Genomic DNA, 15,742 nt, shown 5'->3' on the forward strand with positions numbered 1-15,742 from the left:
AGCTTATGTTGCAATAAACAGATGTATACCAGCAGCATTGCATGGCTGTCGATGAAGAGCAGTGTTGTACAATAGTGTGTTATGGCTTTTGTTTAGTTAAAAACAACCTACAATAATGTTTCATCCTCACAATTTGGATAGTTACAAAAAATATATGTTTTTAAAATGTTTAATCCCTGTGAGCAGTGCTAGTAACCTAATCAGTAATAACTTACTGTAATTAAATTACTTTTCAGCTAAAAAAAAAAAAGTGATTACATTTAATTTTTAGATCATTAAATTAAATTAAATAGTTAAGTAATTGAGTTACTTTTCAGACAAAACCATTCAAAAAGGAATTTATACACAGTTTAATTGATGCGATTACTAATTCATTACTTTTTTGAGGTATAACTTACCCACCACTGAATGTGATTATGACTTAAATCATCCTTTAGGAGACCAATTATAGTTAAAACTTTTAAAATATTCATAAGTGAACACTATTTGCACAAAGGTCAATTTTGGTGGGCCCTGCAAAACCTGAAGTGTGATTGGTTAGTTTAGTTAATTGTCAGTCATACAGCTTCTTGAATGAGCAGTGGCCATTTAAAGCAGCGCATGCGATATCCCGTTAGGTGAACTTTCCATTTAACATGTCAGTTTCATTATTATTACCACAAGTGATAATACCATTCATTATCCAGTGGATTCTGAAACCATTAAACATGATATCCTACAAATACTTCTCCATCATTTAATCATCTGACTGTCTAGAACAAAATTGTATACAATAATTATCCATTTAAATGGCAGTGACGCCAATGAAGGTGACAGAAAAGCACATTGTTCCTACAGACACTAGTAGTGATTACTTCAGCAGGACTGTTCAGAGAAAAATCTGGAAAAATAGATATGCAAATACTACACCGAATTTATTAAAAACTGTTTGTGTGAAGGCAGCACTTCCAGCTTTTAATAAATAAACAAATAAATAATACAAGCGTCTTATCGCAGCACCCTTGGTAGCACTTACATCTCGCGGGTCAAAGGTGGCCTCCATTGAAAATACCAATGAACACTAAGAAGCCCCTCATCTGGTGCTTCTGTGCTGCTACCAAAAGCCTCTTGTAGCCTTGGCCAGTCTATGTTCTCAGCTTACGAATTCAGTGCATTTATAATGTAGCAAGGTCACAGGGGCAAGGATGGGCTGTGCTTGCTGAGGACATCAAACACCCTTCAGTGTGTCTCTCTCTTTCTCTCTCTCTCTCTCTCTGTGTGTGTGTGTGTGTGTGTGTGTGTGTGTGTGTGTGTGTGTGTGTGTGTGTGTGTGTGTGTGTGTGTGTGTGTGTGTGTGTGTGTGTGTGTGTGTGTGTGTGTGTGTGTGTGTGTGTGTGTGTGTGTGTCTTTCTGAGAGATGCATGCATTTATTAAATAGCCATCAGATCTGCTGTGCAATCAGGCATCAGATTGTATTGAATTGACTGGGAATTTAAATGATGAGGTGGGTCATCTGTTGATCTGTTAAAGGGACAGTTCAGGCTAAAAAATACTACTGACATTATTATTTATTATGCATATTTCAGAATTTAGTTGTTAATGTGTGGTTTGGTTGACTCAAGAAACGCGGCTACATTCTGCATCTCCTAGACAAACCTATTATTATTAAACAAAATAATAATAATAATAACAACAACAATAATAACACATATCAATTTATCGCTAAAAAAATTATGTTTGTATGTGTGTTTAGGGAGATTGAGTTTTTAAAAATATTCATTTAAGGACTTCTACTTTGCCCCCTAAATACATTCTGTTTGAAATACCGTTAAATAAATAAGTCTAATTAGCATTTTTGTATGTTTACTCTATTAAGTTTGATAAAGCATTCGCATAAAAAGTCTATTTTGTGTATCATTTGTCATTTCAGTATTAAAAATGAATAGGTTTTGCGTCCCTACATTCTGTTCAACTCTGAGACCAGATCAGTTAGAAAAAGGCATAACAGTCAATCACCCTTATGTAAACGATGTCACTTCCTCTGGTGGGAAACTCATTGAAGAATGTCATTATTCTCCCATCATTCATTTGTACAAAAGGACTAGAAATCACCAATAGCAGATCAGTTACAGTAAAGCCCAAAAGTATTCATATACCCCTGGATTCATTAAACCAGCCAATTTTATTTATTTATTTTTGACCAGAAAGGGCACAGACTTCTTCCAAATGTACACATAATAATAACACAATGTACAGGTAAATATATTTTTCTCATCTTTTATCAACCTTTAATAAACCACATGGCATGTCCAAAATTATATATATAAAAAATAATAAATAAATAAATAAAAAACTAGCTGGTTGAAAAAAGCAACTTTAAGTCAGAATTTGCCAGGGGTATGAACAATTACAGGCTTGATTGTATGTCAACTCTGTTTGTTTCACTGAATTTCTCATTTACTTTATGAAAACTTTAATAGAATGAAAATGCATAAAATCGTGTTTTAGACATGCCTTGTAGTATCTAGTTTGAGATTAGCATCTTAAACTAAAGCACAAAATGGTGGAATGTAAAATGTTATAGTCAACCCTGTTAGTGGTTTTAAAAATGTTAAATCACATTTAAGTACTTGCATTATTTAAAATGAATGTGTCATTCCGGTTTAAGGAAAATGAATCTAAAATGCTTAAAATGTACCCCCAGTTCTGGAATGTGTCATTTACTTAGTGACAGTTAAAAATACTATAATTTATATTTATTTATAAATAGTGTAAATATATATATATATATATATATATATATATATATATATATATATATATATATATATATATATATATATATATATATATATATATATATATATAATGTATAATAATAATATATGTGTGTGTGTGTGTGTGTGTGTGTGTGTGTGTGTGTGTGTGTGTGTGTGTGTGTGTGTGTGTGTGTGTGTGTGTGTGTGTGTGTAAAAATGAAACAACATTTTTTATTTTTGAAAATAATAATTAAAAAATTTATAATTTTTCATGATTTTTGGTCATCATGCTACACTGTGCAAATGTAATGCCGAAAATTCAAGACAACAAATATGTTTTTTGTTGCTTTAAACAATTTAACCTAAGTTAATCAGGTTTCAACTCAAATGTTTAAGTTGTACAAAATTTTACTTAATATTTTAGTCAGTTTGATTATTTTAGTCAGTTTGATTGATGTACTATAGGTTGAGATGACTAGAAATGTTCATTTGATTCAACTAAAAAAATTAATATATAATTATTTTTTTATTTAATATAGCAATATTTTTTACAGTTTAGTACTGTTCTGTATTTTTCTATAAACAAACTATTGCACTCCTCAGCAAAAACAATTATTATTATTTTTAATTATATCAGTTGTGATTTTTAAAGATTTTTTTTCTCCTTACATACAGATAAAACATACTATGACCCTCTTATAGTACTCCTATAAGTTGCATTTAACTCAATTCATTCATCGCTGATGCGAAAAAAGCCTGTCAAAGCTGACTGGACGCATTGCCTCAATAACAGACAGCAAGAACTACCATGGAATAAAAGCAAGCTCATCCTCGAAAGCCAGCGGCTACAATTACGTGCAGGGAAAACCCCACTCAAAAACCCCCAGAGGAAAGCAAGCGAATGTCATGAAGAACTCAGAGTCTTGTAGAGATGAAACGAGCCAAATGCCAAGTCAGTACAATTAAGAGGTCAGAAGAATCAAAGCAGTGCAGTATCTGGCTGGGAGCAGTTTGTGAAGGACTTGTTTGCATCAGAGCTTGTTTACCTTCATCAGTGTGAGAGGTGTCCCATGAATGCACACTTGTGCTTGTTAACACAGTACGTCCTCTAAAAGCCAACAGCAAAGGAACATACAAGAAAAGGCTTCAAAGCAGCGCAAGATTCACTTGTTGAAATAATGCCTACTTGTGTCTCAGACACAAAAACTATCTATAGTGGTTAGATTTGACACTTTGTGTTGAAGCAAACAAATCTTAACTGTGTAAAAGTTGCTTTATGGGTGTTTCCAGGGGTTTACTAGTGTTTACTAATGTTTTAAGCCAGGGGTCTCAAACTCAATTTACCTGGGGGCCGCAGGAGGCACAGTCTGGGTGAGGCTGGGCCGCATAAGGGATTTCACAAAAAAAGTCCTCAAATGTCATTATTAACAGTTTTAATTATTTCTTCTGAACATAAAGTGTCCTGAACATTAATAAAACATTGAGTGAAGATTATGAACAGTTCTTCTGAACATGGCATCTTTTGCCTACTCCTTGCTGCCAGAGACTTGACAGCGCTTCTTCTCACAAATCTGAACCACATTTGGCTTTAGAGCGGAAGCAGTTGAGACCCTCAGTATGGCTTGGGGGAACTCACTTAAAACTTCCATTCCCTCACCCACTGCAGAGTGGATGCGCGCGTACTGAAGAGCGGTGTTATCGCGCGCGTACTGATCAGCTGTGTTGTCGCGCGCGTACTGATCAGCTGTGTTGTCGTGCGCATACTCAAGAGCTGTGTTGTCGCGCGCCTACTGAAGGGCGGGACTGAAGGTGTGCCGCGTCGCGGGGGCACTTTTGATCATTTTGGAAGGGCACTTTCTATCCATGACTAAAAATGGCATGTGCACTGCACAGGTTGAGCCCTATGTGTGCACGTGCCTGCCCTCACCTAAAAAAAGGCGTATATATGTATAAATAAAACACCCCCACCCCACTCCAGTGACATCAGTCTGTACCAGTCTGTATCTACCTATAATATATATAAGATGCAGGCTGTAGCTAGGTAGGTGGCAGGCAGGGGCGGGCACAGCTTACCTTGGTTCTGGCCGGCTCGAGTTCCCTCCTTCCCGCCCGTCACAGCGTCTAACAAAGGGGCGGGGTGCGTGGTGACGTCACCGGCATCCCCGCCCCTTTGTTTACACGGCAGGCGGGGAATGCCAGTGACCGCTGTGTACGGATAGAATCAGCGGAGCGGGGAGCGCTCTCTCTCCCCGCTCCGCTGATTCAGTCAGTGTACAGTGCTCGGCGTGGGCCACAAAATATTGCACTGAGGGCCGCAAATGGCCCGCGGGCCGCGAGTTTGAGACCCCTGTTTTAAGCAGTGTTGGAGGTAACACATTACAAGTAACAAGGGGTATGTAAATGTATTAATACTTTTCTAAGTAACAAGTAGAGTAATGCTTTACTTTTAAAAATTAAGTAATAATATTTGAGTAACTATAAATATAAATATTTGAGGGACAGCGTCTTCGCTAAGGTTCAGCTTCCAGCCTCCACCGCTGAGACTGCAGCTCTGCACAAGACGTTTGGCCAGCGGAGAAATGGAAATGGTCGTGCCCAACTGAGTCTTGTTTCCCTCTAGGTTTTTTTCTTCACTTTTACCAATTGGTGAAGTATTTTTTTTCCTCGCCACTAGTTTGGGATCTGTAGAGCTGCGCATCGATGGATTCGCTCTTCAGTGTTTGGACTCTCAGTAGTGGTTATTAAACCACACTGAACTGAGCTAAACTAAACTGAACTAAATCTCTGAAAATTGAACTGACACTGTTTCAATTTACTATGATCTCTTATGTGAAGCTGCTTTGACACAATCTACATTGTAAAAGCGCTATACAAATAAAGCTGAATTTAATTGAATTAACATAAGTTACTTTTTAGTTTAATTAATTAGCTTTTAAAAAGCAAATTACTGAATTAAAATGAACTTAGTCACGTTGAATCCTGCACGCAATGAGAGAATGCAGGAATTTGGGAAAAGAACTACTGTATGTAGTGACGAGTGTATCCCAAAACCCGTAGTTTCTCTGTCGCAGATCCATCGCATGAACCATGTTAGTTATAATGTAAAACTTACATAATGATGCTCTAAACTGGGTGGAGCAACTTCTTCTTTAGAAAAAAAACATAATTTTCTTGTGCAAATTATACTGTTTTACACGCACAGGCATTTAAAAAAAAAAATCCAATGTTAGATTTGGTAAAAACATGCACTCGCTTTCCATATTACCTGAAATATATGTAAATGGCACATAGGGCCTGTTTGCTTTACTAATATTATTGAGAAGTTGAACATTACATATTCTTTTCTAAAACATATCACTTACAAAAGCTAACACATATTCTGATATCATATAAATCATAAATAAATAAATAATGAGGCTAATTATCATAAAATGAAATGTTATATTTATTATTTAATAAATTAAAAAATCATACTTTAATAAAAATATTAATAATATTAATGATGATAATGATGATGATGACTATTATTATTATTATTGTTAATATAATTAAGTAGGATATTGTTTATTTACTTTTTATTTTTTTTGAAAAGTCTACTTTTACAGTTTGACCACAGCAGAAAGTTCTAACCAGCAGGTCCATGTCAAATACAGGACAGACACTTAATAAATAACCCACTATAAATTAAAATAATTATTGTATGCTTTTTGTTTTCACAAGCTGAGACGTAACATAAATTCCGCTTTCAAATAATAGGTCACCTATAGCTTTCGCCATGAGGCTCTGTTCAAAATGACATCAAGGTTTTCAAAGTGCACTGCAGGGAACACAATTGTAAACATGAAGATCGCCAAAACTGAACTGTAAAAATAGTTTGAAAGTAAATTAAACCTAAGAGAGATGGATGACCTTGATGTTTTTTTTAAATATAATTCCTACTTTGAATGTAAAAATGTCCTAAATGAATAGGGCATAGGGGGATAAGTGGGAATAGAACACAGCCAGGAACTATGATTCTAACTACAGCTACAGAGCTGTAGTTGCAAGTACTCAAGTTTGCGAATGTTCATTGGAGCGACGGATTTGGGAAACGACAAATTAAAAAACTATGTTCGTAACAACAGAAGTTGCGACTTTAGTTGGCTAACAATGGTTTTGGGAAACGCACCCCTGGATGGTTGGTTACTAGCCCAAGTCAAAATAGTTTTTTCTTTTATCCCATTTTTAAGGGGTCAGGATCTAATATGGATTAATTGACTCTGGTCAACATGAATAACTATTAACTATTCATATTTGGAGGCAGACAACTGATTTATAGGGTGAAAAATACAAATCTTGATTTTTTTTCTGAGCTTGATTACAAAAACAAAATGGAAACTAATATAGATGATGATTATTTTTATACAACTTCTAAATGGAGAAAAAATGTAAACTAAAGGAAAAATTTTGATTCCCAAAGTTGTAAATCTGACACAAAACAAAAGAGGTAAGATGTGTGTTACTGTGCTCAGTTGCAACAAAGAAAAAGGCAAACACTAATTATTAACAAGAACAATGCAAACTTATAATAACTAATTAAGAACATCAACCTCAGCATTACTCAATAGGAGTGTTAGATTTATGTCCTGAGGCAGACATAAAAATCAGACAGAGCTCTGAAATGGAATAAAATCTGAACCCATAATTCATTCACTCTCATAACCAGGATATAATAGATGGTACATTTCATGCTATCAAGCAGCATTACACAGCTTTGTACCTAATATCCTTCTGTCTGTGTTCTTCCCTCCTGCAGATCCTCTGAGTCAGGCAATGTAAACAGTGGCAGTGAGTAAAAAGAAAGAAAAAAAAACAAGAAGCTGTCAGATGAACAAGAAACAATACCCAGTTTCAGGCTGTGTTTGAGGAAGAAGTGTATGCCGAAATGACAAGGTACATTGTGTTGATTCAGACAGGGATCTGAAAAGATCAAAAGTGTGCACTACAACAAGCTTTTGATTGGTTTATTTTAAAGTCAAACTTTGATTCAGCTGTGAAATAATTGGTTTGTTAAAGCTTGTTTAAGCTCGTTTTGGCACTGATTCATTCCCCTCATGTAAATGTTTAGGCTAGGCTATAGCTCTTTTACAGTCTTTTCAACTTACTCTAAACAAAATCCACCCACTTTTACAAAAAGGGTCAGTCTGAATGACAAAATAAACTTCCAACAAAGTGATTTAAGATCAGCTTACACCCAGATCTAGCTAAAACACAACAATAGCCTGTCATGCAAAACACTAAGCGATAAGTGAACTAAGGGAGAAAAAGTGGATGGAATGACTTATAGCTGGATAAATAAATGGATAAAATGATGAATAGATGGTGGATCTTATCACTGATCATTAGATGAATAAATGAATAGATTAATATATGAATGGATTGATGGATGAAACAACTAATGATGGTATTATGATATAATGATGTGAAGGATGGAGGAAACGATGGATAGATTTATAGATGGATGGAATGACGGACGGATGGATAGATGATAGATGGAACGACTGGTAACTAGAGTGATGGAAAGATAGATAAAACAAATGATACATGAATGAAAAGTATGATGGACAGATAAAGCCATACTTACATATTGAATGTCTATTGATGAATGGATGGATGAGTGAATGAAACAACTGATGGATTAAACAAATGATAAATGGAACGACTTGGGATGGAATGTGTATATGGAATTATTATTATATGAATGGATAGTTGGATGAATAGATGTAAAGACGGTGATGGTTAAATCACATAATAAACAGAATGATGGATGGATGGATGGATGGATGGATGGATGGATGGATGGATGGATGGACGGATGGACTAGTAAATGCATGTATGGATGGATGGGTGGATGGATGGATGGATGGATGGATGGATAGACTGACTGGTAGATGGATGGATGGATGGATAGATGGATGGATGGATGGATGGATGGATGGATGGATGGATGGATAGAGCAACTAGTGGATGGATGGATGGATGGATGGATGGATGGATGGATGGATGGATGGAATGACTAGTAAATGAATGGATGGATGGATAATACACAAATGGAAAGTATTGTGGATAGATAAAGTCATATTTATAAACTGTATGGAATGACTATTCATGGATGGATGGATTGATGGATGGATGGATGGATGGAGGGATGGATGGATGGATGGATGGATGGAGGAATGGATGAATGGATGGAGGATAGATGGATGGAAAATGGAATGATGGATTGATGGATGAATGGATGGATGGATGGATGGATGGAGAGATGGATGGAGAGATGGAATGAATATATGGACGAACAGATGAAATGATGGATGGAACGACTGGTAAATGGATGGATGAATGGATGGATGGAACAAATGATACATTAATTGAAAGCACAGTGGATAGACAAAGCCATACTTATATATGGAATGAATATTGATGGTTGGATGGATGGATGAATGGATAGATTGAACAACTGATATATTAAACAACTGATAAATGGATGTATGGAACGACTTGGTATGGAATGTGTTTGGAATGTGTATGGAATGATTATTGGATGGATGGATGGAGGGATGGATGGATGGATGAATGGATGGACAGATGGACAGATGGTTAGATGGATGGTTAGATGATTGGATGGAAAGCCTGATGGTTAAATCACATAATAAACATAATTATGGTTGGATGGATGGATGGATGGATGGATGGATGGATGGATGGATGGATGGAAGGACGGATGGATGGATGGATGGATGGATAAATGGATGGAAGAAACGACTGGTAAATGGAATGATGGATGGATGGGACAAATGGTACATGAATGGAAAGTATAGTGGAAAGATGGAGTGACTGGTTAGAAAGACAGGGAGACAGATTCAGTTGATATAAAACTTTTCAATATTTTAACTGATATTCCAGATTTCACAGTTTCAGCACATACTGTATATTCCAAACCCTAGAGAATGTAGAGGCTGTTTATTCCTCACTGAGATTTGGGAGCTGTGATTATCTGTTCTGCTCATTTAATGAGCGAATGAAAGCTCAGATCGATGCATTACCTCAAGCTACTCTGCCACTCTGTGCTGCTCGTCATCCAAAAGACCAGTCCAGAGCCAGCGTTGACAGACAGCTCATAACTCCCGAATCTCTCAGGAAGGAACCTTCTCCAACAGAGATAGAGAGAAATATGTGGGATATATCTTGTTTTATGTTTTCACTGGGTCCTCTTGATTGAGACCTCAGCAGGGATAAAGTGTCCCTCCACAGGTTCACAACAGAAATAAAACCACTTGAAAACCATCCCACAACTTTTATTCAGAAAACAATCCCGAATAATTACTTCATAAAGCTGTTGATCTCCAAAAAAAAATGAGACCTATAAAAACACTTTCCCCCAAACAAAAGCTTTCTTACAACCAACAGAGATGCAGAACGTCTCAGTATACAGAAATGTGACAATATAAGAGAATGCTATCAAACTCACTTAGCTTTATGTTCATAAAAGTAAAAAAATGTCATTTCAAAGACTTGAAATAAAGCACACAAGTCACACGGACCACTTTAAGAGTGCTTTTTGGTGGTTGACAGCATCTATCGTCGTTCACTTTAAACATTATTTTTATGTTACACTGAATAAAGAAACTCAAACAGGTTTGAAACAGCATAAAGAAGAGAAATTCTGTCAGTGTTTCACTTTTGGTTGAAATATTAACTAGATATACAAGACTTACTTTTGCGGCACGGTGGCTCAGTGGTAAGCATTGTCACCTCACAGCAAGAAGCCCCGACTGGGTCAGTTGGCATTTCTGTGTGGAGTTTGCAAGTTTGCGTGGGTTTTCGCCGGGTGCTCCGGTTTCTCCCAAAGTTCAAAGACATGCGGTACAGGTGAATTGAATAAGCTAAATTGGCCGTAGTGTATATGTTAAAATGTGAGTGTGTATGGATGTTTCCCAGTACTGGGTTGGAGCTGGAAGGTCATCCGCCTTTGTAAAACATATGCTGGATAAGCTGGCAGTTCTTTGCTTTTGCAAACCCTGATGAATAAAGGGACTAAGCTGAAGGAAAATGACAGAATGAAAACTAACTTTTACTGACTTTGCTTCAGCTTATTCCATTCTTTTAGCAAAAGACGCCACAGCAAAATGAACAGCCAATCTGCCCTTCGCATCTGTTTGATTGACAGGGATTCAAGCCAATCATGCTGTTATTCTGTCCGCCATGCTTTCCGACATTAGCAATTAACATGAAAAATTGTGAAAATGTGCTAGTATAGGATTTTCAATGCAGACACTAAGTGACTAAAAATGTAAGGCAATATACACTCACTGGCCACTTTATTAGGTACACCTTTATACCGGGTTGGACCCCCTTTTGCCCTTAGAACTGTCTTAATCCTTTGTGGCATAGATTCAACAAGGTACTGGAAAATTCCTCAGAGATTTTGGTCCATATTGACATGATAGCATCACGCAGTTGCTGCAGATATGTCGGCTGCACACCCATGATGCGAATCTCCCGTTCCACCACATCCCTAAGGTGCTCTGTTGGACTGAGTTCTGATGACTGTGGAGGCCGTTTGAGTACAGTGAGCTCCTTGTCAGGTTCAAAAAACCAGTCTGGATTGATTCACACTTTATGACATGGTGCGTTATCCTGCTGGAAGTAGCCATCAGAAGATGGGTACACTTTGGATATAAAGGGATGGACATGGTCAGCAACAATACTCAGGTAGGCTGTGGTGTTGACACGCTGCTCAATTGGTACTGAGCTCAAAGTGTGCCAAAAAATATCCCGTACACCATTACACCACTACCAGAAGCCTAAACCGTTGTTGATACAAAGCAGAATGGATCCATGCTGTAATGTTGCTGACACCAAATTGTGACCCTACCATCCAAATGTCGCAGCAGAAACCGAGACTCATTAGACCAGCCAACGTTTTTCCAATCTTCTATTGTCCAATTTTGGTGAGGCTGTGCAAATTGTAGCATCAATTTTATGTTCTTAACTGACAGGAGTGGCACCCAGTGTGGTCTTCTGCTGCTTTAGCCTTGGTCGTAACGAGTGGTTATTTCAGTTACTGTTGCCTTTCTTTCAGCTTGAACCAGCGTGGCCATTCTCCTCTGACCTCTGGCATCAACAAGGCATTTGCGCCCACAGAACTGCTGCTCTATTAATATTTTCTCTTTTCAGACCATTCTCTGTAAACCCTAAAGATGGTTGTGTGTGAAAATCCCAGTAGATCAGCAGTTTCTGAAATACTCAGACCTGTCCGTCCGGCACCAACAACCATGCCACGTTCAACTTAAACTTAAATCACCTTTCTTCCCCATTCTAGTGCTCATTTTGAACTGCCACAAATGGGCTTGACCATGCCTATATGACTAAATTTATTGGCTGATTAGAAATTTGCATTAATGAGCAGTTGGACAGGTGTACCTAATAAAATGGCCGGTAAGTGCACAGTTTTCCCTCTTAAAAACCTAGAGAAGTGTTTGAAATGGGTATGTTGGTGTGATGGCTTAACCATCAACTGTCAATCAATTGTGCTGTCACTTCTGCTGTACAGATGACTTGGAAGGTCTCATGACTGAATTAATCTTTTCTGTTCTCGGACTGGGACAACCCACCGTACCTTTAGTTTATGAAGATATGAAATGACAACATAGTAAATAATCTGAGGGCTCGGAAGATGACAGGTGAGATGAGATAACTTGCAGTATACACCACAGCCTGCAGACTCAGATAAACAATGAACTCATATTTTCTCTCTTCATAGATGCATTATAGTATAGTTTGTGTTGCCACCACTTGTTTGGAAATGATGGAATCAATATGCAGCATTTAAATTATATTCAAATTACTATGTTTATAGGCTATAGCTTCAATCTTTTTGTTTTGTTTTTATTTCGTTTTCTGAATATCACTAAACCAACACACCATCCAATATATGAAACTATATTCTGCAAAGATAAATAATAAAAAAATAAATCCCATTCAAATGGTCAACAACAGCCTGTACATCCAAGCAGTACTGATTTATTTATTTCTTATTAGATATAACAATCCGTTCGGTTTTTCCCAATGATTTATAGCTGCAGCGTTCACAAACAGGGAAAATAAATAAATAAATGAGGTACAGTTTGAATGCAAAAACACAGCCAGTATTCAAAATGTATGAGACAGCTCCAAGCACGCAATCTGGTGTAGAGAGACAAATCCATTCTCTGTTTAATTAATTAGCATATTAAATATGGCAATTTAAATTCCACTTAAGTTCGTTTCTGCTGCCATGTGGTCTAAAGAGAAAAAATATTGAGTGGTCCTTTTAATACTATTCAGAATTGTGATAGTCTATAGATATTGCATTGAAGTAGAGATGAAAGACGTGTTATAATTATGTAAATAACAGCTATGCTTCTTAACTGACCTCAAGACATTGAAATTATCACATGAATGAGCAAGACCTGCTTTGAATTTATGCATCTGTAATAATTATCATATTATATATTACTTGATCTCAGTTTGTTTCGGATGAATGAACACAGATACACCTAAAGCCAAGAGAAAATTCAGTTCTCATCTTATTTCACTTTCATATTTGGATATAGATAAATATGGATAAATCACAAGTAAAAAAAAAAAGGATAAAATATGGATAAATCACAAGTCCAATATGGATAATATATGGATAATAAAATAAGTCAAAATGGATAATATGGATAAAATATAGATAAATCACAAGTCAAATATGGATAATCTGGATAAAATATAGATAAATCACAAGTCAAATATGGATAATCTGGATAAAATATAGATAAATCACAAGTCAAATATGGATAATCTGGATAAAATATGGATAAATCACAAGTCAAATATGGATAATATGGATAAAATATAGATAAATTACAAGTCAAATATGGATAATATATAGATAATAAAATAAGTCAAACATGGATATTATGGATAAAATATGGATAAATCAGAAGTCAAATATGGATAATATATAAATAATAAAATAAGTCAAACATGGATAATATGGATGAAATATGGATAAATCAGAAGTCCATCATGGATATTCATTCATTCATTCATTCATTCATTCGTTTTCTAACGCTTTTCCTGGGCCGGGATTATGGGGGCAGTAGTCTTAGGAGAGAAGCCCAGACTTCCCTCTCCCCAGACAATTCCTCCAGCTCCTCCAGGCGGAGTTCTAGGCGTTCCCAGGCCAGCCGAGAGACATAGGACCCTATCATACACCCGGCGCAATGTGGCACAAAGCGCGACTCAATTTTTGTTTCCTAGTTTCAGCTCGACGCAAGAGTCGTTTGGCGTTTTGCGCTACGCTGTTTAAATAATAAATGCATTTGCGCTCATATGTGCGCCCATAGGCGTTCTGGTCTAAAAAGGAAGGCATTGCTGGCGCGTTGCTATTTTGAGAAACTATAATAGATTTTTCAATAGACCAAAACAAAGCCGGTCTATTGTCCAGTGCAGAGCGCGTTAGTTGTGCCCCTCGCTTACACACTGCTTAATACACACAAGATGTAGAGCAATACGCAAATATCTTTACATATAAAAAAGAAGTAATATCTTAAGGATATATATAGGATATAATAAGAATATATATAGGATATAAATATAAAGAATTAAAATATTACAAAACATATTATTTTCTAGCTTACATAAATATAAAAACCATTCTTTCATGCCTTCTTCATCTCGGGGGCTTTTTCAGTTTATTCATAACAATTTGCTTTTGTATAATGTTATTATTATTAGCTGTATTATTTATTATATGCATATTTATTTTTGTTTTATTAAAAACAAGCTTAGATTTGCCCACCTTACAGGTTTCACACCATATAGGGGAACAGCATGTGTATTAGGATATAACTCAGGTTTTTGAGCACACTTCGTTATTATTGTTCATTTATTCATTTGCTGGAAATTAGAACTGAATTTAGAAATAGTTTTGAAACAAATCTTTGAGTTTAACAAACTAAATTAATTATTTATAGGCTAATTGATGTCTGTGCATATAAGGTTTCCCTATCCACGAGAGCGAAAGTGAAAGTAGATAATGAGAGGCCTTATCTCTTATTCTCGCGCTGCAGATGCTCTGATAACTGTTTTCTTGCTAGTGAAATGCTCAGTTTTTCCACTTACAGTCATCATGTAAATAGCAAATTCGCTTTGGCGAGACACAACTGGCTCGGGAGAATGGGAGATGAGACCCTGATTGGTTTATTCTCAAAACACACCTATAACTTATAAAAAAAATAAACTCAACCCTTTTAGACCATGCGCCGCGGCGAAAAGTGGATTTTTCCGTCCTTATATTAGCAAAAGTAAATTCTGACACGCCCTGAATGCGTTTGCGCCCTGCGCTTTGCACTTTGTGCATGGATCGTCAAAATAGAGCCCCTAGTTCCTTCAGCGTGTCTTGGGTCTTCCCCGAGGCCTCCTCCTGGTGGGACGTGCCTGGAACACCTCCCTAGGAACGCGTTTAGGAGGCATCTGAAACAGCTGAGCCACCTCAGCTGACTTCTCTCAATGTGAAGGATCAGCGGCTCTACTTCAAGCTCTACCTAGGTGACAGAGCTCCTCACCCTATGCATAAAGGTGCGCCCTGCCACCTTGCGAAGGAAACTCATTTTCGACTACTTGTATCCGCATAATATGGATAACATGGATAAAATATGGATAAATCACAAGTTAAACTGATTTTTTTATATAACATGCAGTGATGAAGACAGATATGCAAAAAATAAATACTTGATTTTAGGCCAACTTTAAAACATGCATGGTAGGAGGACTGAAGAGTGCCCACTGAAGGCGCTGATTATTTGTTTACAGTTTAGTTGGCTTTACAGCTTTGATTGACCAAAAGAAATATGCAAATCAGGGAACAACACAATCTCAATATGCCCTCTATGAATAACTGCTGCTTTGAACAGAAAATAGTTTGCTTTGTAACT

The 15,742-nt window shown here is 36.7% G+C and overlaps 1 protein-coding gene and 1 long non-coding RNA gene across 20 annotated transcripts in view; one reads left to right on the top strand and one right to left on the bottom strand.

The window, feature by feature from the left end:
• fibcd1a (fibrinogen C domain containing 1a) overlaps positions 1 to 15,742 on the bottom strand; it is a 384,824-nt gene that overhangs the window by 332,945 nt on the left and 36,137 nt on the right. For 2 of the 19 annotated variants that reach the window (XM_087264401.1, XM_087264409.1), the window contains exon 1: positions 1,016 to 1,128. The exons of the other annotated variants lie outside the window; for them this stretch is intronic. The gene's annotated coding sequence lies outside the window, so the exon portion shown is untranslated. Of the gene's footprint in view, positions 1 to 1,015; positions 1,129 to 15,742 lie in introns of those variants that run through there. 19 annotated transcript variants of the gene reach the window in all.
• Positions 1 to 15,742, top strand: part of LOC147842593 (uncharacterized) — a 195,838-nt gene that overhangs the window by 520 nt on the left and 179,576 nt on the right. The gene's annotated exons all lie outside the window — the stretch shown is intronic.

The sequence above is a fragment of the Danio rerio genome, chromosome 8 (genome assembly GCF_052040795.2).
Source record: "Danio rerio strain M-AB ecotype USA chromosome 8, GRCz13ab, whole genome shotgun sequence".
Classification (NCBI taxonomy): domain Eukaryota; kingdom Metazoa; phylum Chordata; class Actinopteri; order Cypriniformes; family Danionidae; genus Danio; species Danio rerio.